The sequence below is a fragment of the Triticum aestivum genome, chromosome 7D (genome assembly GCF_018294505.1).
Source record: "Triticum aestivum cultivar Chinese Spring chromosome 7D, IWGSC CS RefSeq v2.1, whole genome shotgun sequence".
Taxonomy (NCBI): Eukaryota; Viridiplantae; Streptophyta; class Magnoliopsida; order Poales; family Poaceae; genus Triticum; species Triticum aestivum.
This window is the reverse complement of record NC_057814.1, coordinates 426,327,069-426,354,036: the sequence shown is the minus strand read 5'-3', so window position 1 is coordinate 426,354,036 and position 26,968 is coordinate 426,327,069.

Genomic DNA, 26,968 nt, shown 5'->3' with positions numbered 1-26,968 from the left:
TCTACTACTATTACTCCACACATCAACCGCTATCCAGCATGCATCTAGTGTATTAAGTTCATGGAGAAACGGAGTAATGCAGTAAGAACGATGACATGATGTAGACAAGATCTTTATGTAGAAATAGACCCCATCTCGTTATCCTTAATAGCAACGATACGCACGTATCGGTTCCCCTTCTGTCACTGGGATCAAGCATGATAAGATCGAACCCATCACAAAGCACCTCTTTCCATTGCAAGATAAACAGATCAAGTTGGACAAACAAGACCCAAATATCGGAGAAGAAATACGACGCTATAAGCAATCATGCATATAAGAGATCAAAGAAGACTCAAATAACTTTCATGGATAAAAACATAGATCTGATCATAAACTCAAAGTTCATCGGATCCCACCAAACACACCGCAAAAAGAGTTACATCATATGGATCTCTGTCGGTGTCAAAACCGGCGGATCTCGGGTAGGGGGTCCCGAACTATGCGTCTAGGATCGATGGTAACAGGAGACGGGGGACACGATGTTTACCCAGGTTCGGACCCTCTCTATGGAGGTAATACCCTACTTCCTGCTTGATTGATCTTGATGAATATGAGTATTACAAGAGTTGATCTACCACGAGATCGTGATGGCTAAACCCTAGAAGTCTAGCCTGTATGACTATGGTAATGTGTATCCGCCTATCCGGACTACGCTCTCCGGTTTATATAGACACCGGAGAGATCTAGGGTTACATGGAGTCGGTTACATAGAAAGGAATCTTCATAATTGGTCGCCAAGCTTGCCTTCCACGCCAAGTAGAGTCCAATCTGGCCACGGGTACAGTCTTCGGCCTTCATGTCTTCACAGCCTATCAGTCCAGCCCAATGGATAACAGGCCGGACGCCCGAGGACCCCTTAGTCAAGGACTCCCTCAGTAGCCCCGGAACCAGTCTTCAATAATGAAGTGTTCGGCATACAGATTGTCTTCGGCATTGCAAGGCGGGTTCCTCCTCCGATGACTTCCAAGTAATATGTTCGGCTGTTGATTCAATGCAACTTCCCTCGGCTTCTGTGCGTTAATAACTTCGTCTTCCACGTGTCGAGCGAATGCGGAAGGTCAGGGTGTCTTTGCAAATAACACCCCGTCCATGCAAGGCTGGGTGCCTTTTTAAAGGGATTGGATCTTAGATCCATTCGACGCTACGCCGAGAAAATCCCCGGAGACTGCTGGGAGAAACCATTCCAACATGGCTAGCATTCCCAGCTCCTCCTCCCGTTCCGGCCCAGAGAAAGGCGAGTGGGCGAAGTGCTCGGTGTCCCACAGCCAAGTGACGAAGTTGCAAACGCAGGGGTTTCTTCCTCCCGCGGATCTGGTCCCTGTTCGAGCAGGACTGGCCTCTTTTAATGGTGAGACTCAGGAGGAGGGTTTCCCCAACCCATCTAGGGGAGAGCGGGTGTGTTTCGTCCCCTTCCTTCTAAGAGGCGTCGGATTTCCAATCCATCTGTTCAACCGAGGGCTTCTGGAATATTATGGCCTCCAACTGCACAACTTCACCCCTGCCTCCATTCTAGACATTGCGGGTTATGTCACTTTATGCGAATTATTTCTGGGCGTCGAGGCCCATTTTGAGCTGTGGAGGAAGTTGTTCTGCCTTGTCCCGCGTAATCATGAGGGGTCAATATTTGAAGTGGGTGGAGCCGAAGTGTGGCGTATTGCCGATACTGGATATCTATCCGGCACACCAAGGAAGGCGTCTGACGAATGGCCTTCGGGATTGTTCTATATTGAGGACGTCGCACTTCCTGACCCAGTTCGAAAGGGTCTTCCCGAGTTTGCGAGTGTTCCGCTGAAGAAACACCATAGTTGGCGTCCCCGGAGTCGCGAAGAGGATGACAGTGCGGAAGTTCGTCAGCTCATGGGCAAGATAAAGACGCTCGCTCAGTCCGTACTCACAATAATCGAGGTAATGGCGACCTCCATAGTGCGAGGGGTTCAGCCGCCACAATACAGAGGGCTGCCATGTGGCACTACAATGGAGAGGATGACGCCTCCCGCTGTGGCCGGAAAGGTCCGGACACTCCCGCCGCTCTGGCCAAGATATTGGCCGAGCTATTTAAAGGGGAGGAAGAGGAATTTCTTCGCATTAAGCGCAGAGATGGGTATTCTATGTACGATCCTCCCAGTTGGGTAAGCTTCCACCCCTCTGTTTCATTCCTTCCTTTGCCGGATTCCTTTGGCAAATATCTAATCCGCTTATAACAACATTGGCGAAAAATCACCGAGGGGTTTTACAGCCCCGCCCCACAGCCTGAGAGCCACAACCGGGACTTGGATCCTGGGTTTGAAGAGGACCCGGATATATTCGTGGTACTTGCGGAAGGGGCGTTTTACCAGGCGAGCTACGATGGCACGGAAGTGGCCATTATCGCCGATTACCCTGGTCTTCTTCCTGCTTCCCACATAAGTCATCAAGAAAAACTCTCACTCGAAAGAGCTTCCTCGCACCGCCTCACCCATCACACTGCCTCGTGCTCCACAGGGGAGGCGTTCAGCGCGCCATGCTACTCCGAGGGCAGTTCCAAAGAGAGCGGCTCCAGCGCCGAGCAAGGCCTCTAAAAGGAAGGTCGGTGAAGTCACGACCGGTCCCTCGTCAAAGAGGTGAGAGTTTGAAGGTATACTTTAGTAGTCACATCCAACTGTAACTTGTACGTTTGTCTGGTGCCAGGAAAATGATTCACTGGACTATGTCCGAGGGTCCGGCGAGGCGTACTCCCAACGCTCGGGATTTAGACCCCGTCCGAGAGACATGAGCCGATATGGGAACAGTGCCGGACTGTCCTTCGGCCGAGGGTTCGGAGAATATGCCCGTTACCAACTCAGAAGTGGAGAGCGCCATGAATCATCGGCGCTGCAGGGCTATTTTACGAGACCCCGAGTTCTCGGAAGAGGCATTCAATGCCTTCAGCTCGGCTGATGCATACATCCGAGCTGCTCGAGACGGGCTTAGTAGAGCCACAAAGCAGCATTTAACAGATGTGCGGGTAAGTTTTCTTTGTCCGAATAGGATAGCCATCTGCCAGTAGCCCCGGGGACTGAAAGCAGTTGGTACAACTAATTTAAGGACCGTTGTATGACCAGGTTCTTACAGAGAAGAATGACCTGCTAACCCAAGAGCTGGAGCAATGTCGGACGCAGCTAAATGCTGCTACCGCCGAACTGAAAAAGTCCAACAAGGCGTCACCTGGTAGTATTCCCCTCTACTGAGGAACAATAAATGTATACTAGCTGTGCTAATATTGTTGTTTGATCTTATAATAGGATCGCCAGATCAACTTGAAGAGAAGTTGACTACTGCTCTGGAAGGAGAGAAAAGAGCAAAAAAGATGCATGCCGCAGGCGAGCGTTTACTGACTCGGGCCATGATAGAGAAAAACAAGCTTCAGGATGCCAAGACCCAGCTAGGCGAAGAGCTGAAGGATGTACGGGCCCAGCTAGCCGATTCCGTGAAGGAGAACAAGAAGCTGCGGGGCGGCATATTCAGTATGTGTCTGAACTATTTTTAAAGTAGTTCGGAGATAGACGGAACCGATATAGTTATGATTTGCAGGTATATTGACGGGCCGTCCTGAAGAGGAGGTGTCCGGATCATCAAGTCATCTGCTGCAAGGCCTATCGCGAGTGCACGAACGGGCTCGGCTGGCGATGCGGAGTGTTGCCAAGGCCCTATGGCCGTCCACCTCCTCTCTAGGAAGTATGGAGGAGCTCGTAGAACTGTTCAAAGGAGCGCGGCGGCGTATCCGATTATGGAAGATATCGGCCTACCGAGAGGGTGCGCGAGTGGCTTGGGCCATGGTGAAAACTTGGTATACCAAGCTTGATCCTAATCACATGGCTCAGGTCAGACCACTAGGGTCAAATGGGGAAGAAATTCCTGTTAGTTTAGTATATGACCAAGTAGAGGAGGCCGCCAAATATTCCCAACAGGATTGTAAGTTAGACTGCCTGTTGGACGGTATAGAGGAGGAACTGTTTGAGTCCAAGTGACTGATGTACTTTCCTTACCCTATGTAATTCTAGCTGAATTGTATAGCATTTGTCATGGAAGACCTTTTCGCTTCAACCTCCGGACTCGATGGTGCGGAGTGTTTCCGAATACCCTCGTGGCTGAATAGACCGGGGTATGCATGGAAAACTAGGTGTAGGGGTCATTGTTGCTTGAACAGACAAGTTGTATCCGGCTAGCTATGTTATATTACATTCAGATTGTAAGAAACATGTTCTAGAGAGAATAGTTCCGTTAAGGGTTTCTTTCCCTGGGTGTGCATGCATTTAATGTACATGTCCGAATTGTGATGGGAGAATCACAGTGTATATAGCTTCTGGGGGTTCACAATAGAATGAGTGCAAAAAACATTTTTCATCCACCGACCGAATATTCCCTTAAGAACGCTAGCTTTCGGCTTCACCCAGTCTGAGGTACACATCCGGATGACCCGGCAGTAACAATCGCAGAGGTGCTCCCTTTACCACCTAGCCGAACAATCGGGAACGTAGGGGTAAGTACAGGAGCCAGGCAACCCAGCTTGGCCAAAACTTAAGTCATATCGATGCATATAATGGTGAAGAAAAGACATACGGGAAACACGCGTATGTGTGATGAGCTTGACGCTCGGAAAATAATATTAACAAGCTTCTGTTAAAGAAGCCCCCAGGTATAATGGACGTACATATGTAAAGATGTGTACGTCAGCGGTGTTCGGCCGAGCCGTATGAGAGCTTTAAAGCGACAAAATAAAGGTGTAGAAGAGAGAGAAAAGTAATGGAAACTACAGGGGAGAAGGGGACGAACAAAGAATTCGGCGCTAGGCATAAAACCTTCAAAGTCTGGCCGCGTTCCAGGGGTTCGGCTCTAGGTGATTGTCTGATGCATCATAAAGAAGGTACGCTCCGCCGGTAAAAACTTCGTCGATTATGAAGGGACCCTCCCATTTGGGCTTGAGTTTGTCCTTTTCTTCTCTGGCAAGCATAGAACGAGTTCGCCAACATTGTAAGTCTTGGCCTGTACTTCTCTGCTTTGATATCTTCGAGCCTGCTATTGATAAAATGCTGAACGGGCTTTGGCGACGTCGCGCTCCTCCTCCAGGGCATCTAGGCTGTCCTACCTATCCAACTCGGCCTCTTTCTCTTCGTACATACGCACTCGAGGTGAGTCATGTATAATATCGCAGGGCAACACAGCCTCTGCACCATACACCATGAAAAAGGTGTGTATACGGTAGTACGGTTCGGCGTGGTCCGCAGCCCCCAGAGTACGGAGTCAAGCTCCTCAACCCAGTGCTTGTCTGATTCTTTCAAAAACCGCACTAGCCTGGGTTTGATGCCGCTCATAATGATACCATTGGCTCGTTCGACTTGGCCGTTTGTTTGCGGGTGGTAGACAGAGGCGTAATCAAGCTTGATGCCCAGATTAGCACACCAGGTTTTCACCTCATCAGCTGTGAAATTGGAACCATTGTCGGTGATGATGCTGTGCGGGACACCATAACGGTGCACAATTAATTTGGGATATTGCAAGGTTTGAGTCCCCGCACACCTCCAGGTGTTGTATGCCCATTGATACGGCCATCCGAAGGCCATGTAACAGGGCCTCGTATTCGGCTGCATTGTTGGAGTCTGTGTATAATATTTGGAGTACGTACTGGACGATATCTCCCGTGGGGGACGTTAATACGACGCCCGCTCGTAGCCCCACCAACATTTTGGAGCCATCAAAATGCATAACCCAGTTGGAATACGCGCCGTACTCTTTAGGGAGTTCGGCCTCTATCCATTCGGCGACGAAGTCAGCCAGTACTTGGGATTTAATAGCTCGACGTGGTTTGTACGTGATGTCGAATGGAAGGAGCTTAATGGCCCATTTGGCAATCCGGCCTGTGGCGTCTCGGTTGTTTATTATATCATTGAGGGAGACTTCAGAAGCCACCGTGATCGAACACTCCTGAAAGTAGTGTTGTAACTTTCGAGATGCCATGAAGACTGCATATGCTATCTTTTGATAGTGAGGGTACCGGGATTTGCATGGTGTGAGGACGGTGGATACGTAGTATACCGGCTTCTGGAGCGGGAATTTGTGTTCGTCCTGTTCTCGCTCAACGACGAGTACGGTGCTCACCACCTGGTGTGTTGCTGATATATATAGGAGCATTGGTTCGCCGATGTTTGGCATGGCCAGGATTGGGTTGCTTGCCAGAAGGGCTTTGATTTCTTCCAGTCCGGCCGTCGCCCCGTCTGTCCAGTCGAAGTTATCGGTGCGCCATAGAAGGCGATAAAGTGGCAGCGCCTTTTCCCCCAACCTGGAGATAAAACGGCTTAAAGCTGCCACGCACCCAGCGAGTTTTTGGACCTGTTTAAGTTCGGTTGGCGTAGCCAATTATGACAGAGCTCGAATTTTGGATGGATTTGCTTCAATTCCTCTGTTGGAAACGATGAAGCCTAGCAGTTTTCCTGCGGGGACACCGAACACGCACTTTTCCGGATTGAGCTTAATGTTGTACGCGCGAAGGTTGTCGAATGTGAGACGTAAATCATCTATTAGGGTTTCGACGTGTCTAGTTTTGATGACAACGTCGTCCACGTAAGCTTCAACTGTCTTGCCGATTTGCTTCTCGAGGCATGTTTGAATCATGCGTTGGTACATGGCGCCGGCATTCTTGAGCCCGAAGGGCATGGTGTTGAAGCAGAATGGCTTGTATGGGGTAATAAATGTTGTTGCAGCTTGATCGGACTCCTTCATTTTGATTTGATGGTATCCGGAATATGCATCGAGGAAACACAGTGAATCGTTTCCTGCTGTGGCATCGATGATCTGATCAATGAGGGGGAGGGGGAAGGGATCCTTAGGGCATTGTTGAGGTCTTTGAAATCAACACACATGCGCCAGGATTTGTCCTTCTTTGGTACCATTACTGGGTTTGCCAGCCAGTCCGGATGTTTGATTTCTCTAATAAATCTGGCTTCGATAAGCTTGGCCAGCTCCTCCCCCATGGCTTGTCGCTTTTGTTCGGAAAAGCGTCACAGTGTTTGCTTGACTGGTATGAATCCCGTTAATATATTGAGACTATGTTCGGCCAGCTTGCGTGGGATCCCTGGCATATCTGAAGGGTGCCAGGCAAATATGTCCCAGTTTTCGCGCAGGAATTCTAGTAGTGTGGCGTGAACTGTTGGGTTCAGTTGTGCTCCGATGGATGCTGTCTTCTTGGGGTCCGTTGGGTTGACCTGGAATTTGACTATTTCTTCTGCTGGTTTGAAGGAGGTGGATTTGGGGCATTTGTCGAGGATCACGTCGTCCCTGTACACCGTGGAGCGTAGTGCGGTTAATTCTTCGGCCGCGAGGGCTTCGGATAGCGCCTCAAGGGCAAGGGATGCGGTTTTGTTTTCAGCGCGGAGTGCTATGTCCGGATCACTGACGAGAGTGATTATACAGTTTGGTCCGGGCATTTTGAGCTTCATATACCCGTAATGAGGTATAGCTTGGAAGCGTGTAAAAGCATCCCGCCCCAACAGGGTGTGGTGTCCGCTGCTGAAAGGGTCCACTTGGAAAGTGATTTCTTCGGATCGATAATTCTCCGGCGTGCCGAATACCACGTCAAGTGTGATTTTGCTCGCGCACCGCGCCTCCGGACTGGGAATGATTCCTCGGAAGGTTGTGCTACTTTGCTTGATGCGGCTCCTGTCTATTTCCATTTTGCGGAGTGTGTCCTCATAAATGAGGTTTAGTGCGCTATCGCCATCCATGAGGACTTTGGGAAGTCGAAACCTGTCCACGATGGTACCGAGGACTAACGCGGCTGGCACTCGGACTGTTCTGTACTTCGGTTCGTCACCGGCGTTGAATGTTATAGCCGTGTCGTTCCAAGGGTTTATTGCAGCGATATGGCAGACTTCGGCGAGGTCACGAAGTGCCCTTTTGCGCTTGTTGTTGGAAGCGAATGTCTCAAAGACCGTCAACACTCTTGTATCATCTTCTTCTGGGGGATGTTGTTCTGGGGCGTCATTGATAAGGATGTCCTCGCCGCTCTTGGCTACCTGCCGTAGTATCCAACGTGCTCTAAGGCTGTGGGTTGCAACGGTATCTTGTGTTGTATGTATTTTGCATGGGCAATCGAGCCACCCCTCCAGGACGGTGCCGTGCTGCATAGCGGTTTTATGTTTCTTGTTTGTTGGATTGGGCGTGCCACAGGGGTGCGCCCTCTTCGCCTGAAGTTGAGTTGGGACCAACGGCTCCCGACGGGCTGCCTGAATTTTCCAAACATTCTCCATCGCGCTGTACTTTTGCACGATGGTTGCTAAGTTGGTGAATTTCAGTATGCGGCGGCAGCGTTGAGGATTCCTTCGTCCACGCAATTGTTGCAGAACGCTGATATTGCGTCCTCGTCACGACAATCTTTTACCTTGTCCTTGACAAGGAGGAATCTGGCCCAGAAGTGGTGGACCGTTTCCTGAGACTGCTGTTTTATGCTCATGAGAGCGTCTGTGTCCGGGTGGGTGGGTGGTTTTAAATGCGAACCTTGACCCAATTTTGGATCCGGAGTTTGAAGATCTACCGAACCTGACAGTTCGGGCTCCAGGATATCGACATATTTTTTAGGCTCGTCGTCCGACTCTATGTTCGGAGGATGAGACATGTTTTTCTGCCAGAGAATATCCGGCTCTTCAAGATCGGAGATCCGAACATAGTTTGTCTTCAATATAGCGGAAGAGTTGCCTCGCTCCTCGACTACCCCTATCTGGTGGGTGATCGGTGGAGTTTTAATTTCTCTCTGGTCGGGTTTAAGCCCAACCCGATCATAGTCTGTAGCGACCCCCAAGGCGGCCATGCGATCCAAGAGTTCGTTCAACAACGATAACTCCATCGGATCCATCCGGGCGGAGTATTTGGGATCAATGCGGACGCGATTTTCGATGACTTGAGAGGTCATCGTCGGCTTAAGGGCCGAACTGGCGGTCATGACGAAGCCGCCCAGCCGGAGGGTTTGGCCTGGGGCCAGGGCTCCTCCGGAGGTGATATTATCACTGATAACAAGGCGAGCCATCAACCCTCTTGGCGACGGCACAGTGGAACTCTCAATGAAAGCACCAATGTCGGTGTCAAAACCGGCGGATCTCGGGTAGGGGGTCCCGAACTGTGCGTCTAGGATCGATGGTAACAGGAGACGGGGGACACGATGTTTACCCAGGTTCGGGCCCTCTCTATGGAGGTAATACCCTACTTCCTGCTTGATTTATCTTGGTGAATATGAGTATTACAAGAGTTGATCTACCACGAGATCGTGATGGCTAAACCCTAGAAGTCTAGCCTGTATGACTATGGTAATGTGTATCCGCCTATCCGGACTACGCTCTCCGGTTTATATAGACACCGGAGAGATCTGGGGTTACATGGAGTCGGTTACATAGAAAGGAATCTTCATAATTGGTCACCAAGCTTGCCTTCCTTGCCAAGTAGAGTCCAATCCGGCCCTGGGTACAGTCTTCGGCCTTCATGTCTTCACAGCCTATCAGTCCGGCCCAATGGATAACAGGCCGGACGCCCGAGGACCCCTTAGTCCAGGACTCCCTCAATCTCCAAGAGACCATTGTATTGAGAATCAAAAGAGAGAGACGAAGCCATCTAGCTACTAACTACGGACCTGTAGGTCTACAATGAACTACTCACGCATCATCGGAGAGGCACCAACGAGGATGATGAACCCCTCTGTGATGGTGTCTAGATTGGATCTGGTGGTTCTGGAACTTGTGGCGGCTGGAATTGATTTTCGTCGACTCCCATAGGATTTCGGGAATATTGGAGTATTTATAGAGCAAAGAGGCAGTGCGGGAGGCCACCGAGGTGAGCACAACCCACCTGGGCGCGCCTGGGGGCCCAAGCGCGCCCTGGTGGGTTGTGCCCCCTCGGGGCACCCCAGGTTCTTCTCTGGCCCATTGGCTGTCTTCTGGTCCATACAAATTCCACAAAAAGTTTTGCTGCGTTTGGACTCAGTTTGGTATTGATTTCCTGCAATGTAAAAAACATGCAAAAAACTGCAACTGGCACTGGGCACTATGTCAATAGGTTAGTACCAAAAAATGATATAAAATGAGTATAAAATGATTGTAAAACATCCAAGAATGATAATATAACAGCATGGAACAATAAAAAATTATAGATATGTTGGAGACGTATCGGCATCCCTAAGCTTAATTCCTGCTCGTCCTCGAGTAGGTAAATGATAAAAACAGAATTTTTGATGTGGAATGCTGCCTAACATGTTCATCACATAATCTTTTCTTTGTAGCATGGACATTTGGACTTTTATATGGTTCAAAGCAATAGTCTAGGTTTGACATGAGGACTTTAATACTCAAGCATATCAACAAGCAACCATGTCTTTCAAAATATCAACACTAAAGTAAGTTATCCCTAGCCCATCATGCTCAATTATTGATCCATTCATGAAACGCACTCGCATATTACCTACACCCAATGCTAAAGTACGATCGTAGTGCCTCTTAGTTGGTGCTCTATAAGAGTAGATGGAGACTCAAAAAATAAAAATTTCATAAAGTAAAGGAAAGGCCCTTCGCGGAGGGAAGTAGGGATTTGTAGATGTGCTAGAGCTCAATGCGAAAAAGATAGAGATAAAAACATTTTGGGAGGCACGCTTTTCCTGTCAACGAAAACGAGCGAGTATTTCCCAAATAGAAAATAAAGCTATTCATTTTTCAACCATACTTTCGCTTTCCATGGCTAGCCGTATCCACGGGAGCCTTCCATACTAACACTTTCCAAGGAATTTATTATTTGACAACATAAAGTAAATTCATTTTCATATCGGGACTGGGCATCCCTAATACCTTTGTCGTACTCTCGTGCAATGACAAGTGAATAAACACTCATCTTGAGAATAACACATGTAGCATGGAAATATATTAGCCACCCCCTACCGTTTCATGAGCGGTACGAGCACACAAAAGAGAAGTTTATTTTGAAAATTAGAGATGGCACATACAAATTTGCTTAGAATGGCACGTAAATACCGCATATAGGTAGGTATGGTGGACTCATGTGGCAAAACTGGTTTAAAGGATTTTCGATGCACACGTAGTGATCATACTTAGTGCAAATTGAAGGCTAGCAAAATATTGAGAAGCATCCAACCAAGAAACGAAAAATCTCATAAGCGAGCATTAAGCTTAATTAACACTGAATAATGCACCACAAGTAGGATGTAATTTCATTGCATAACTATTGATTTTCGTGCTTGCATAAGGAATCACAAACCTTAACACCAATATTCTTACTAAAGCATAATTACTCATCAACATGACTCACATATCACATCAACATATCTCAAAACTAATACAAAGAATCAAGTTTATTTTTTCCAGTGATCTTCATGAAAGTTTTTATTATATCCCCCTTGGATATCTATCACTTTGGGACTAATTTCATATGTTGCTTTTAATAAGCTCAAACAAATATAAGTGAAGATCATGAGCATCATATTTCTTTCTCTCAAAATAATTTAAGTGAAGTAAGAGAGAAATTCTTAAACTTTTACTAACTCTCAACTAAATCTAAGTGAAGCACGAGAGCATTTCTTCAAAAATACTAAAGCACACCGTGCTCAAAAATATATACGTGGAGCACTAGAGCAATTCCATAGCTCATAAAGATTCAAGTGAAGCATAGAGAGCAGTTGTGACAAGTCATAGAGTAATTTTGGCTCTCTCAAATAGGTGTGTCCAGCAAGGATTCATGACTTAAAATAAAAAGCAAAACAAGCAAAGACTCATATCATACAACAGACGCTCCAAGCAAAACTCATAGTATGTGACGAATAAAAATATAGTTCCAAGTAAAATACCGATGGTCGTTAGAAGAAAGAGGGGATGCCACTCGGGCATCCCCAAGCTTAGTTGCTCTTCGTGCTCTTCGTAGTTCAATACCAGTCCGGTTTTGGCCTTTTAATGGCCCGTGCTCTTCGCAGTCCAATACCAGTCCGGTTTCTCTTTCGGCCTGCTAAAGGCCCACAACACAGTTGGGCCATATATAGTACGACCTGACTTTCGGCCTCTTAGCGGCCCATGCTCTTCATGGTCCAGTACGAGCACGCTGTCTCTTTCGGACTGCTAAAGGCCCATAGTATAGTTGGGCCATATGTAGCCCGACCTTAGTATCGGCCTGTTAATGGCCCGTGAAATCTAATGGGCCCACCTGTTGCCCACTTTGATGTCGGCTTGTTAACGACCCGGGAGGTAACAGGGCCGACCATTAGCTTTCGGCCTGGTAATGGACCATTAACTTAATGGGCCCACTAAAGTTCGAACATGTCTGTACGCCCAATTAGATAATTTGAGCCCATATGACGAGCAATTATGCACAGGACCAAAACTGATCAGTCAAAGGCCTATGAGAATTTTGGCCTCTGCGAGCCCATTAGGGAAGCTCATTAAGGGCAGTGGGCTGCTTCCTTCATATAGGGCCCACGACTGTTCGTGCTAACTAATAATTTCACTGCTTTTTTAGCTTCCTAGCGACTTAGCTAGAATGCGAGGCGCGCTAAGCAAAGGTACGAAATACAGGGAAAATGTTGCACATCCAGCATATATTAAAGGAAATTACATCCACTGGGCAATCAAAGATTGATGCCATGTGCAAATAAATGAACAGAACCTAACGATCTACAACGTCACAATCTGTAACCTTGGCGCGGATGACGCCCATAAGCATGTGAGCAAGTTCTTCCTGCTTTGCTACACTGTCTCTGAAAACATTGATCAGTTGTTGTTGCGCACGAATGTGCACCTCTGATTCGTCCACCATTTACATCATTGCTTCAGCTAGTAATTGGTTCATAAACATACATTTTTTCCATTGCTTTCGAGACAGAGGAAACTGAATAGATTCAGATGGCGATTTTGGTAGGCTTGTATTATTGATAGTGGAGAGTGTCTCGACCACTGCATCATAACATAAATTAGGAGGGGAACCGAACAGATTAATCAAGAGTTATTGCCATATTACCTGGCCTAGATTTATTGGAAAGAAACAATGGGGTTGCCTTGCTGTTTTCACAGTTTGTCTTCTTATCTTCAGTAGCCTGCACCAAATTAACACACTAGAATTGCTATCATTGGCTAGCTCAGATAATAGGAAAGCAACATTGACACAACGAACGTTTGGGCAACTAGACCACACCAGCCTACACCAAATTAACACAATATGGCACAACTATCATCAGCCAGGTAAGGTAATATGAAAGAAACATTTCCACAATGAATGAATGGGCAACCAGAGCAGCACTACAATTCAGTAATGTGCATGATATGAGATAGTACACTCATGCAGCTCAGTATGCAAAACTGCCAGGCAGTTTTCCTTACAAAAATCAACATTGTTGCCTTTAGGGTCTGTTTGGTTGGAGACTAGTGTGGCCAAGCCAAAGTGTGGCTGAGAAATTGGACGCCAAACTTTGGCAAAAGTTGGCAAAAAAATTGTCTCTATGAATAGTGGGCCATAGGGGCAATAAAGTGTGGCATAAACCAAACACATGCAAACTAAACTGTGGCTGCCAAATTTTGGCTTGGAAAACGGTGCCTGGTAACCAAACAGCCCCTTAATTATACATTTTGCTACAACTAAATTTAGATCAGATAAAGGCTGGATTCACGCCGATTAACAAAATACATGCTGATGTAAAAATATAGTGATAAACAACAGGTACTTACATCAGCATTGGAGCACAGAGAATTCCCGCAAGATACTTTCCTCGAATACGATCCCAGTGCAGAAAGTCTTCTATCGTTTAACATTATTTTCTAAAAGAGAGATGGGTAAGAAACATGTAGAAAATATGATCAGAATGCTAGAAAATTTCATGATGCGAGGATACACACACGCTTCTTAGAATGGACACAACTGCAAGATGCTGCTAACGCGACACTACGATCAGAGACCCTTTAACGAAACTGTGTGCGATGCATTAATTGCAAACGGGGATGTAAAAAACCATCAAAAAAGGTGCAAAACATATGCGATGGCGGAGCCATCAAACACGGTTCGGATTTTAGTTGCATGTGTGATGCAGGGCACACGGTTAACCCATTCGAACTATTTGCGATGATGCAGAACAACAGAAACAGGCTGCCATATCAATCTGTGTGCGATATACGGCATACAGTTCACTCCGATGAACTGTTTGCTATTAGGGGGTGCAACAGAAATGGTTAGCCAGATCAAGGTGTGTGTGATATATGGCATATGATTCACTTGGGCGAACTGTTTTCGATTACGGAACACAACAGAAACGGTTCAACTTAACAAGATGTGTGTGATACGTGGCAAACAGCTGACTCGGATGAAGTGTTTGCGATGAGAAATTACAACACAGATGGTTAATACAGTTAGTTCGTGTGCGATTCTGTGTAACTTTGAAAAATGCAAACTAGTTGCTTGCGGTGGCTAGGAGTATCGCACATGATGTGTCTGCGAGTACTCGTGTGCGATAATTAGTAAGTTACACAAATGTTTCCTTATCTGAACACTTGTGTGATAAATAAAACGTGGCACCGGATACGGTATTCGGGTTGTGTGTGTGCTCCACTTAGTCTTCCTGCGCTCCAGCGAATACTTCCCGCGCTCCACATGGGTGAATTGTAAAATCCACACCTCTTCCCTCATCAGTTTCCCGCCACCAGCTAATGGCTTGCTGCATATAACCCAGGCGGCAATGCACCGTCGCAACACTTTGCGCAGATCTAGTCCTCACCCATCTCCCATTAGTTATTCAGAGCATGCCAGGCAACGACCAAAACTTTGACGTCGACGCTTACCTGCGTTACATCTTCGGCGAGGAGAACGAGCCGGAGCAGGTCGGGGAGCAAGAGCTTCATCGGCCGGTGCAGGCACCATGGCCCATCGGCAGCGATATCAGCGTGACAATCCGTGGGAGCACAATCAACATATTGCAGAGGAGGTGTGATAAGCAGTTTGCCATCCACCGTGCAAAAGATCCAGAGCTGCTCAGCGGCATGATCGACGAACCACCCGAAGAGCCGCCGTCACCAGTGCTCATCGAGAGCCTGATGCCCCGCAACGAATGGGCAGAGGACCTCTATGATTCAGTCAAGACACAGGCAGCCTGCGGCTGACGTCCCCGACGAAGTAGAACATCGCCAACGTGATATCTTGAGGATGGAGATGATGGACGGAATTTTCTACCATGCTAGAGACATGGAAATGGAGCGGTTCCGCGGAGATGTCATGCGCGCGATTGCACCCTGTCAAGCTCTTCTGGAAGTGGCCCAACAGCCCCAAGAGCCTCCCAGCGCCAGCAGCTCCGTAGGCGGAGGAGGGTCGGGACACTTGGAGTGAACGGCCGCAAGGGTGCTATGCTGATCATGGAGTCCGAGAAGACCATTGTTGGAAGGCCGCCAGCTAAGCCTTTTAGCCTATATTTTATTATAATTGTATGCAGATGTAAGTCGTGAGTGTTCTAGGCCTTGCCGCATGTGGCATTTTAAATTCTCCTGAATATGTAAGAAATTATTAAGAATTATTAACCGTTGCCATTGTAAATATGCCTCAACGGCAAGCAGAGCACGCGCAAGGACGCCAGAGCGGAGCACGCAGCGGCCGCCTCAATGGCGAGCAAAACACGCGGATGGACGTGAGCAGAGCGCGCCGCGGCCGCCTCAACGGTGAGCAACCATGTCGTCAACCTTCTGACATCAATAAATTTTGAACTTGTTTCGCGTCACATTGCAGATTACAACGCAATAAGTAATTGCAAATCTCTTCACACCTATCAAACTAATATGTGTTCACACTTGGCACCGGGCTATAAAAACTACCCACTCGAAAGTTACTTCACAAATCCTCTCCTCATCACCCACAAAACTAGTCTTTCCTGTCAAGTTGTTCTGCCATGACCGGTAGGAGGAGTTTCGGGTGGACATATAACCAGGCAGCAAAGACCAAGGCCGCGGAAGCACTAGAGAGGTACTGTCGCGAAGCCGCAACAGTGATGTCCCAGCGTGTCGCGGAGCTCTCAAACAGGCTCTCACGTGCACGCGAGGGCTCTCACAAGCGCACTCGCTGCCTCGGCGATCGCGGTGAGTTGGCGTTGCTGAAATCCTTGGTCGGCGACAACGACATTCTCGCTGGCCTCATTAAGCAGCAGGAGCTGGTCGACGGCTTGATGAAGCTGCTCGAGATCAGCGATGCCTCAGTTGACAATGCGACCGGCCTCGTCGAGCAACTCATGGGTGACAATGCGAAGCTCCTCAAGGCACACGCCGAGAAGGGGGAGGAGGCCGCCGGTTGGAAGATGCTGCATGAGCAGAGCAGTGCCTCAGGGATGATGCTGACAACGGTCATCGAGGAACTGATGGGTGACTTGAGGAAGCTCCGGATCGAGCGCGAGCGGGAGGTGGAGGAATCCGTGGCTACTTTCAAGCAAAGTCATGAGGAATTGAAGAAGGAGCTGGAGGATGTCGTCGCCCGGCGATCCATCGACAAGTAGAGATAGTAGCGATCCAGATTGTTGTCTATGATTTCCTTCTTCTCTTGCCCCCGTGTCTTCCGGGCTTGCCGCATGTGGCATTTTAAATTATCTGGAATCACTAGTACACGTCGGTGCTATACAAACGGTTTTTAACCCCTTTCCGGGACGGCATTTGGAACCGTCGCCTAGTGAGTGTGGGTGATAGGGGGGTCCTTCCCACACGACCCAGAAACCGTCGGGGATATGCCCTCCTGGCACACACGCTCGGCAAAGTCAGGTCGTGTGCGACCGGCGAGCGCTCAAATAGAGAAATACGTATAGTAGAGCTAAAAAAATACAATTATACATGCGAAGTTGTTTCCGGTCGCAAGTACATCCCACACAATCTTTCCCCGCTAAACGCTTCCGTTCGTATGTACATCCCACACAGTCGCTCCAAGGAAAATGTTTCCGTTCACAGGTACATCACACACAATTTTTCCCGTTAAATCATTTGTGATAGCGTTTCCATTGCACACGATATGAACAATATTATCATTTGCGTTATTGAATGCATCACACACGGTCCGTAGAAGAAACTGTGTGGCAAAGGCTGTCCATCACACACAGTTTTTATGTGGTAAACGTTTGCACAAGGTGCCCTAACGCAAACAGTTTTCAAGAGAAAGTCGTGTGTGATTGTTCATTGATTGAACACGGTTTATTCCTAGAAACTGTGTGCATTGCCTGAGGTCATCGCCCACGGTATTTTTTTAATAACCGTTTGCAATAGCAAAACCCAATTAGCAAGCTAATTTCCCTATTATTAATAATCCATTTATTAATCTAATTGACATTCATATTAAGCACATAATATATTTCATTTCCATATCAAGGAAGCAGAATTTCATAATTGAAATACATCAGAGTACAAGATGATATTGCTTCAGTACTCAGCTACCCCATTACACAACTGCACCAGCACCAAGTTTCACATGCAACATGTAGAACCTTTCGAAATTACCATCATAGATGGTATATAGACAGATGCATCTCATCTGGAAAACTGCTGAAGCGGAAGGCGAATATTGAGCCTTCATTCATGCTGAAGGTCTTTGCAACTTTAGGCCAGTGCCTGTGGATGATTGACCATCCGTCCTTCATCCTCTTCAGGAACACTTCAATATTGAACCGTCGGTGTTGTATGAAAACCTTCCTCGCCTCCTGACCATAGAGGTGGTTTGAGAGGTAGTCATCAGTGAACTTCTTTGGAAAGGCCTGAAAACAAGGATGTGCATAAATATCTTCTCTATATTGGAAATGGGGCAAAGGAATAAAAAATGCAAGGTATAATAGTTAGTACCATCTTGTAGTGAACTGATGTCTTCTTCATTGTGCAGACAAAGATCTTGTTGTTTTTTGTCGCTGATTTCTTTATCCTAACAACCTTTCTAAGTTTCTTGATTTGATTGATATTCATGGACAACTCATTTCCCCATATGCAAAAAGGGTCGAATAGTTGGTCAAAACCTCTGACAGCAGGACCTACATGTGCAAGACCAAATTGTTAAAAACCTAAATATTAGAATGGTTCCTGCAATTGAACAATAATGTGCTATTAGACAACGGACCATGCACGTGCTAACCTCGATGGTAAACCTTAGTGCTTCCCATTGTTTCCCTGCAACACATATAAGGTAGTTAGTCATCAGGTTAAGTAAGGGTTCGCATGCTATCAGTAAAATATGTTGATGAAAAATAAGCACATTGCAGATTCATCAGATTAATTCAAGCCACATGGAAAACCCATTTATCCAAACCAAGCATGATAAGAACTAGGAAATATAGCACTTGTATATGTTTCTCATGTATTAAGTGCAGCCAAATTCGATTTATTCCTCACATGCACAACAATACAAAATTCTACCCACGACAATTGGACATCGCATTGCAGAATTGAACCAAGTAGTTAACTAAACACCACAACAAATGAACCAAACATTAACTGAGCACCACATTGCACAATATAACATACTCCTAATAGAAGATCAAACAGTTAACCAAACCAAGCATGCTTAACAACTTGGAAATATAGCAATTGTATTTGTTTATCATGTATTTACTACAGCCAAATTCAATTTATTCCTCACATGGTATACAATAACAGAATGCACCCACAACTATTGAACATCACATTGCAGAACTGGACCATACAGTTAACTAAACACCACAACACAAATGAACCAGACGTTAACTGAGCACCACATTGCACAATGTATAACCAAACAAAGCATGCTTGACAACTTGGAAATATCGCAATTGTATTTGTTTCTCATTTATTTTGTAAAGATAAATTCGATTTATTTCTCACATGGAAGACAATACAAAATTGCAGCCTGAAGAATTAAACATCACATTTGCACAATTGAACCAAACAATTAACTGAAGACGACAACTAATTAACAAAACAGTTAATATGGTCTGTCGACCCAAGAATAAAGGAGGTTTAGGGGTGATCAACTTGAAAATTCACAATGAGGCCCTATTACTAAAATTCCTACACAAGTTCTTTAACAGACAAGATGTGCCTTGGGTCAACCTTATCTAGGAAAATCACTACGAGGGCAAAATTCCACACGCTGTGGACCCTGTTGGTTCATTCTGGTGGAAAGACATTCTTAAGCTGACCCCCATTTACCGAGGAATTTCTCGTGTTCAGCTGGTTGATGGCACATCGACCCTCTTTTGGAAAGATCTCTAGAGAGAGGAGGTTTTACAAATCTCACACCCTAGTGCCTTCTCATTTGCCATGCAAGAGGATATGTCGGTTGCTGAAGCAATGGCCACTACGGACATGCATGAAACCTTTCGCCTTCCTGTCTCACCCCAGGCTCTTGTTGAGATCCAGGATATTCAGTCACAACCAACGTGGATCTCTCCATCGACATCACTACATGATGTTTGGCACTATTCCTGGGGTTCCACGCTTTATAAACCAAGGGACTACTACAACTACTACTTTAGGGACGGGTAGAGGCACCAGACATTCAGTCAACTTTGGAAATCTAAGTGCAATATGAAAATCAAAGTATTTGGTTGGCTCTTGTTTCATGACAGACTCAACACAGGCAACATGTTGAAGAGGAGGCACTATAATATTGGCAACAACTTCAACTGCATCCTCTGCAACCAGCACATTGAGGAGACAATTGACCACATGATCTTCACCTGCCCTTTTAGTCAGAGCTGCTGGGCTAGACTACACATGGCTTGGCCAACCTTTCTATGCCGCCTCGATCTCCTACAAACCACAAAAGATGCCTAGCCGAACCCTATCGGATTACGGGTTCCGGCAAAACCCTTGAGGTTTGAACTCTGGGGTGCGCACGAAGATCTCTCCCCCCCCTAGCTCACGCTCTCACCACGATCTCAAAGCTCAGCACGTCGAACTCGAAGAAGAAGGGACACAGGGTTTATACTGGTTCGGGCCACCGCTGCGGTGTAATACCCTACTCCAGTGTGGTGGATTGCCTCATAGGCTAAGGATGAACAAGTACAAGGGAAGAACAGCCTCCTGAGTAGAGGTGTTCTTGGGCTCGATAAGCTTGTGTGGATGAGGATGATCTGAATGATCCCAGATCAGTTCTCCCCTCTTCGTCCTCAGTTTTCCGTTCTCCCCTACTGTGGTAGCTAGTCCTATTTATAGAGGCCTCGGTCCTCTTCCCAAATGTAGGTGGGAAGGGATCCAACAACGGCCAAATTTGAAGGGAGACAACCAGTACAAGTTATCCTGACTAAAGGTGGTCTTCGCCTACCAAAGGCTCTGGTGGTGACGCCGTCCTGGGCTCCACGGTGACCTCCGTCCTGCCATCCTGCTGGTCTTGGTCTTGTCACACCGATATGGAAACCTTTGCCTGATGCATCGGAACTCCTCGCCTACGCCTGCTTCTTTAGCACCAAAGAGGAAACGAGTACACTGCGCGCACTCGCGCCCGCTTGGCCTTGGTCGTCATGGCTTGCGTCACGGGAACCTCACGAGGTGCCCCTTGCCTTGATCTCTCTGCCCCTCGCGAGCCAGCCTAGTGAGGCCGCCCCTGAGGAGGTCTTGCATCGCCCGCCTCGCGAGGCTTGGCCCATCGCGAGGGTCTTGAGCATTTGCTGATGAAGATGGGCCGTATAGGGGCGCTGGTGGAGCCACGCCGCAATCCGCAGGCAGGCAAGTCTGGGGCCCCCGTTCTTTCTCGTGTCAACATAGAACAAGAGGAGTGTTGTGTCAATTTTTTGATTTTTCGGGGTTCGTATGGACATTTTTATGCATTAACTGAGTTTTCAATGCATTCATGTGCAATATTCAAATTTGAACTACATGCACATGCTCTAATGCATATAAATTGGTTGAAAATTCAAATATGTGTTCTTGGGTGCATGCTTAGGTCCCATGCAAGAAATGGGAATGAATGTAAAGCACCCTGCCACCATCACTCGGCAGCAAAACATTGAGATACCTGGTTTTTAAATTCTAGTAAATCCAAAACTCCTCTGAAATTCATGAAACTTGGCATGCTATCATGGAGCATCATCAACATGTCGTGGTAAAATTTTTGTCCCATTTGGGGCAGGTTTAGGTATATGTTTCTCACAAGCAAGAGCTTCTCACAACAAGCATGATGGTTTCGGTAGGGAACGTCCCACCTTTGCGGACGAAATGATATCCATTGCATCTCATTGCTTTCAAATTTTTTCTCGTGTCAACATAGAACAACAGGAGTGTTGTGTCAATTTTTGTGATTTTTTGGGGTTCGTTTGGACATTTTTATGCATTAACGGAGTTTTCAATGCATTTATGTGCATAATTCAAATTTGAACTACATGCACATGCTCCAGTGCATATAAATTGGTTGAAAAATCAAATATGTGTCCTTGGGTGCATGCTTAGGTCCCATGCAAGAAATGGGAATGAATTTCAAACACCAGGGCACCGTTGATTGCCGGCAAAACATTGAGATACCTGGTTTTTGTATTCTAGTAAATCCAAAATTCGTCTGAAATTCATGAAACTTGGCATGCTATCATGGAGCGGCATCAACATGTCGTGGTAAAAGTTTTGTCCCATTTCGGGCAGGTTTGGGTATATGCTTCTCACAAACTAGAGCTTATCACAACAAGCATGATGGTTTCGGTAGGGAACGTCCCACCTTTGGGGACGAAACGATATCCATTGCCTCTTATTGCTTTCAAAAAATTTCTCGTGTCAACATAGAACAACAGGAGTGTTGTGTCAATTTTTGTGATTATTCGGGGTTCATTTGGACATTTTTATGCATTAACTGAGTTTTCAATGCATTTATGTGCATAATTCAAATTTGAACTACATGCACATGCTCCAGTGCATATAAATTGGTTGAAAAATCAGATCTCTGTGCTTGGGTTTATGCTTAGGTCCCATGCCAGAAATGGGAATGAATTTCAAACACCACGGCACCGTTGATTGCCGGCAAAACATTGAGATACCTGGTTTTTAAATTCTAGTAAATCCAAAACTCGTCTGAAATACAAGAAACTTGGCATGCTATCATGGAATGGCACCCGACATGCTGTGGTATTTTTCGTGTCCATTTCGAGAGAAGGCGCACTCGAATAATGACAGCCAACAAAGGCGTTTTGAAAAAATAGCTGCCACTTTAATACCTCAAACGTTTGTATAATTCAAACAGTCTGCGTTCTGTTAACCATTCATGTGACGCCATGTGTCTTGGTTTTAATGGCTGTAGGAGGTGCCGTGCGGACAGCTGCTTGACCTTGACTGAACGGGAGGCGTGCGAGCGCAGTCCGGTGCGCAGGTTGGCCGAGAGGAGTTCAAGCCGTCCTCAAATGCGCAGGCTCACCGGGAAGCGTGCGAGCTGTACACTGCGTCGGCTCATCGGGAACCCAACCCTTTGACTTCCATGGCCGCCCGCCTTTCTCCGTGCGTGCGCCCCCCCCCCCCCCCCGGCGGCGTGGGACGCCGCCGTCGAATGCTACCTCTCAGCGCCGCCAGCTGCTGTCCTCCCGTGCCCCGCCTGTCGATCCCGGGACGACATGATGCAAAGTGAGAGCAGGATTTGTGCATCTCTTCAACGCAAACGGTTCTTTTGGATGACCCGTGTGCAACCACTTACAAACAATTTGGTAAGATTTTCATCTGTCATATTGGGTATGTTGCCATTTGTCAAACTGGAAAGATTGACATTTGTTGATCTAGTTACATTGCCATTTGTCAACCTTGTAACACTGCGATTTGTCAAAATATGAAGCTAAAAATCACTAGCAGTATCTAATTTTTGCAACTAAAATTTAGTAATTAAGAATAGATTTTATTCATAGATTAAGGAGTCGTTCTTAATTTATACAAACAGTTCAACTTGAGAGCTGAACCGACCAAACTTTTCCCCAATTGTTGCTAACCATGTACTAAAATAGCTAGTTCAACTATATATGCTAGCTAATTTTAAGTACGTTGTACAGTTCCACCACATCTATAGTCAGATGAACTGAACAAAATAGCCCCTAATTAAATACTACTACTGTGGAGGGGCTTTGTACTACTTCCGGCTGCCTCTCCTCTGCCGAGCGCGCTCAGTTAGATGCGGAGGAGGAGGAGGAGCCTACCGACGAGCTAGGCAACCACAATACGGTGCCTGCCGCTGTTGCAGCTTTAGCGACGCTCACCTCGAATGCCCTCTGCTGCTCCACACGACCCATCTCGAAGCGGTGGTTCTCCCTGTAGATCTCCTGATTCCTCGCCACTGAGGCGACATGTGCCGCGGCCACGGCGGCGGTAAGGCTCTTTGCATGCTCGACGAGGCGCTCCTCCTCCTCCCGCGGGAACTCGGTGTAGCGTGCAAGGTCGCTGACGCACGTGCGGGCATCCACCTCTGCCTCCCGCCTTCGGGCGGTGGTGGCGGAGGGAGTGATGACCCTGGCGATCAACGGTGGGCTGGCGGCCACGGCGGCCGACGATGGGGTGGCGGCCACGACCACCACCTCCCGCCTTCGGGCCACAGTGGTGGAGTGGGTGATGGCCACGGTGGCCGGTCGTGGGGTGGCGGCCACGACGGCCACCTCCTGCCTTCGGGCTGCTGCGGCGGAGTGGGCGATGGCCCTGGTTTTCGATGATGGTGTGGCGGCAACGGCGGCCGGCAACAGCTGCAGACGGGCACCGACGGCGGAGCGTGTGGTGGGTGTTCCGCGCACACCCAATAGGAACGCCACGCGCACTTCACTACGCCGGGGACTGTGCCGCCACCATAGTGTAGCCTCCCAACTGGAGCTTTCCTCTGATGATGGTGGACTGGCTGAGCGACGACGATGGACCGATGCCATTGGCGATTGTGGGAGAAGAAGACGAGATAAGCTACAGGTAGGGAGGGGAAAATGCGACGCAGGACTCGCCGACCGTGAGAGTTTTTATAGCAGGCCGGTAAGCATTGGGATTTTGGGGGATTTCACCAAGTCGGGCAGGAAGCTTGCGCGGGAACCTGCGAGGTTGCGCTGGAACGGGCTCACCGACGATTCATTGGCGCCACCGTTTGGCAAAAAGAATGCCCCCGCGCGCTGCGCAAGCTTGCGCTGTAAGCCGTCTGCGGCTGCGGGGTTACAAGACGTGCGAGAGGAGGACGAAAGGCCACATACACATACAGTTAATAAAAAATGTTTGTGATTTAATTACCTACTATACCCCCGTCCTGGTTTATAAGTATGATTTAACTAATAAAATACGAATGCATGTCACCAAAGATTATATAGTTGGATTCATATTTGAACATAGTTTCCAATTATATTATTTTTATAACATGCATTAACATTTTGTTGGTTAAATTTGAGGGCAAAGTATGGCACAGAATATAAAGGGACTATAGACTAGATGGAGGTGGTAGCACACAACCGCTCTCTACGCAGCGACGCAACTGTCGGCCGGCTTGGGGGCGACCATTTCCTGCGTTTTCAACTGCTCTATGCGTGTGGTTGCTTGCGGTTCAGGCAGCGTCCCGCCGCGTGCGCTCTGCTCTCGCGTCCCTCCGGGTGCTCTGCCCTCGTCCCTCCACGCGCGTTGCCAGTGTTTTGGGCCGGTGCATGATCATGCATGTTCGTGTGCATGCGGTTGCGCCGGGCGCGGCGCGACGATGTAGTTGCCCGCTGCAAAAACTATCATTCGGATGTGCAGAGAATCCAGGCCGCCCGGACCCCATTTATTCCTGCGTCCATTTACCTTATATCTCTCATGTCACACGACACAATAAGCACACCCACGACGACACATACAGAGAGGACATCCAGCAGTCCCAATGGCGCTCCCAGCGGCCGACGACGACAACGGCGGGCAGTTCACCACGCATCACGTAGTGGACACCCACGTGATGGGGAAGGCCCTATTGGTGGTGTACACGAACGATCCGGTCTCGGTGGAGAGCTCCGTCCAAACTATGGAGCAGTTCCTTGCCGAGGACAAGAACCGAGTGGTCGGCTTCGACCTCGAGTACACCATCGGTCATGCCGGGCAAGATCAGAAGGTTGCCGTCGCCCAGTTGTGCGTGGGACATGACGTCCTCTACCACTACCACCTTGCCACAAGGCCTTGCGATCGTTTCTCCAGGTTTATCAACAGCTCCAACTACTGTTTTGCTACGGTGGACACCACCAACGATCTAAAAGCACTCAAAGTTTCAGACTTGAAATGCCCGAATCTTGTCAACATCCAGCACCACTACAAGGTCTGGGGCAGCGACAAAAACAAACTGAACTCCCTGGTTGACCTCGCCTCAGCCATCATCGACCCCCTACTACATGAAGATGAAGAATGAGAGCAATAAGGACAAGAACGCCTGGCACAGTGTGTGGCATGGGAGACTGGATGAACAACATGTCAAGTACGCGGTCATGGACGTGTACACAAGCTACGAGATGTACAGGCGGATCATTGACATGAGGAAGTGACTTCTTCCCGCCCCAGACGAGGGATCGAGCCACAGAGCAGTGGCAGGAGCGTCACAAGAAGTAGATGACTAGACGATCTTTTCTCCTACTTTAGAATGCATGCAATTGTTTATTGAGGTGTGTGCGAATAATCTATATAGTCACTTATGTAATTGGATGTTTATTTCAGTTATATATATATACATACATACATACATACATGTTATTCTACTGTAGACAGAGCAAATCACACGGCATATTAGCAGCAATCGGCTGTGTTATTATTGGTCTTCGCACACATTTCTGATTACGGACCTGTTTGCCGTGTATCACACACATCTTGTTCAGTTGAACCGTTTCCATTGTGTTGCCTAATCACACACAGTTCATCCTAGTGAACCGTATGTTGTATATCACACACGCCTTCATCTGGCTGCCCGTTTCTTTTGTTCCTCCTCATCCCGAACAGTTAATTAAACTGAATCGTATGCCCTGCATCGCACACGCAACTAAAATCTAAACCGTGTTTGATGCATCCGCCATCGCAAATGTTTTGCACCTTTTTTGACGGTTTTTTACACCATCGTTTGTGATTATGGCATCGCACACAGTTTCGTCGAAGGGTCTTTGATCGTAGTGTCGTGTTTGGACCATCCTGCAGTAGTGAATATGTAAGAACATTATTATCTGCGCCATTCTAAATTTGTCGTCGTATTATCCGTTGCCATTTTATTTGTGGTCGTATTATCCGTTGCCCTGTGTGGCAATTTAAATTAGGCCGAAATACGAGTTGAAAACACGAACAAAGCAAATGTTGTCTTGGGATCACAAGCACACACCCTCCGTCCAGGTGCTTTAATTAACCCATTAATGGAGAAGTTGTGAGCGAGGCGAGCGGCTGTTGCTGCATGGAGGTCAAAGAGCTCACTTCCCGGTGAGCATGGGCGGCCTTGCTGCTCGCATGTGTCCCGTCAAGCCTACAAGGTGGACAGGATGCACGCGTCTTGTCGAGCCTTCGCGGCGTACTGCTCGCACGCGTCCCGTCAAGCCTGCACAGCGGACTTCTCGCGCTCGTCCCATCTAATCAAACAGCTTCACGCACGCCACCAAGTATGGTTAAATTTCGACACGGTTAATATAGTACAACCGTTTGTGATATTAATGTGTCAGCTTTTTGTTTCAAAAAGGACTTCATTGGCTACTAATGTGCGCCCCTTCTCAAACTAGACAATTTTTTTACAACGACATATATGTGCCATGTCATGAAATCATGCCAAGCTTCATGTTTTTTGGGTGAGTTTTTTATTTACTGAGATTTAAAAACCGAGATTCTCAATGTTTCAAGACGATGGCAAGTTTGTAATTCATTCCCATTCCTTAAATGAGACCTAAATATGTACCCAATGACACATGTACGATTTCCCACCCATTTTGCTTCACTGGAGCATGTGCTTGTAGTTCAAATTTGAATTATGGACTACATTAAATGTGTAGAAAACTTAATTA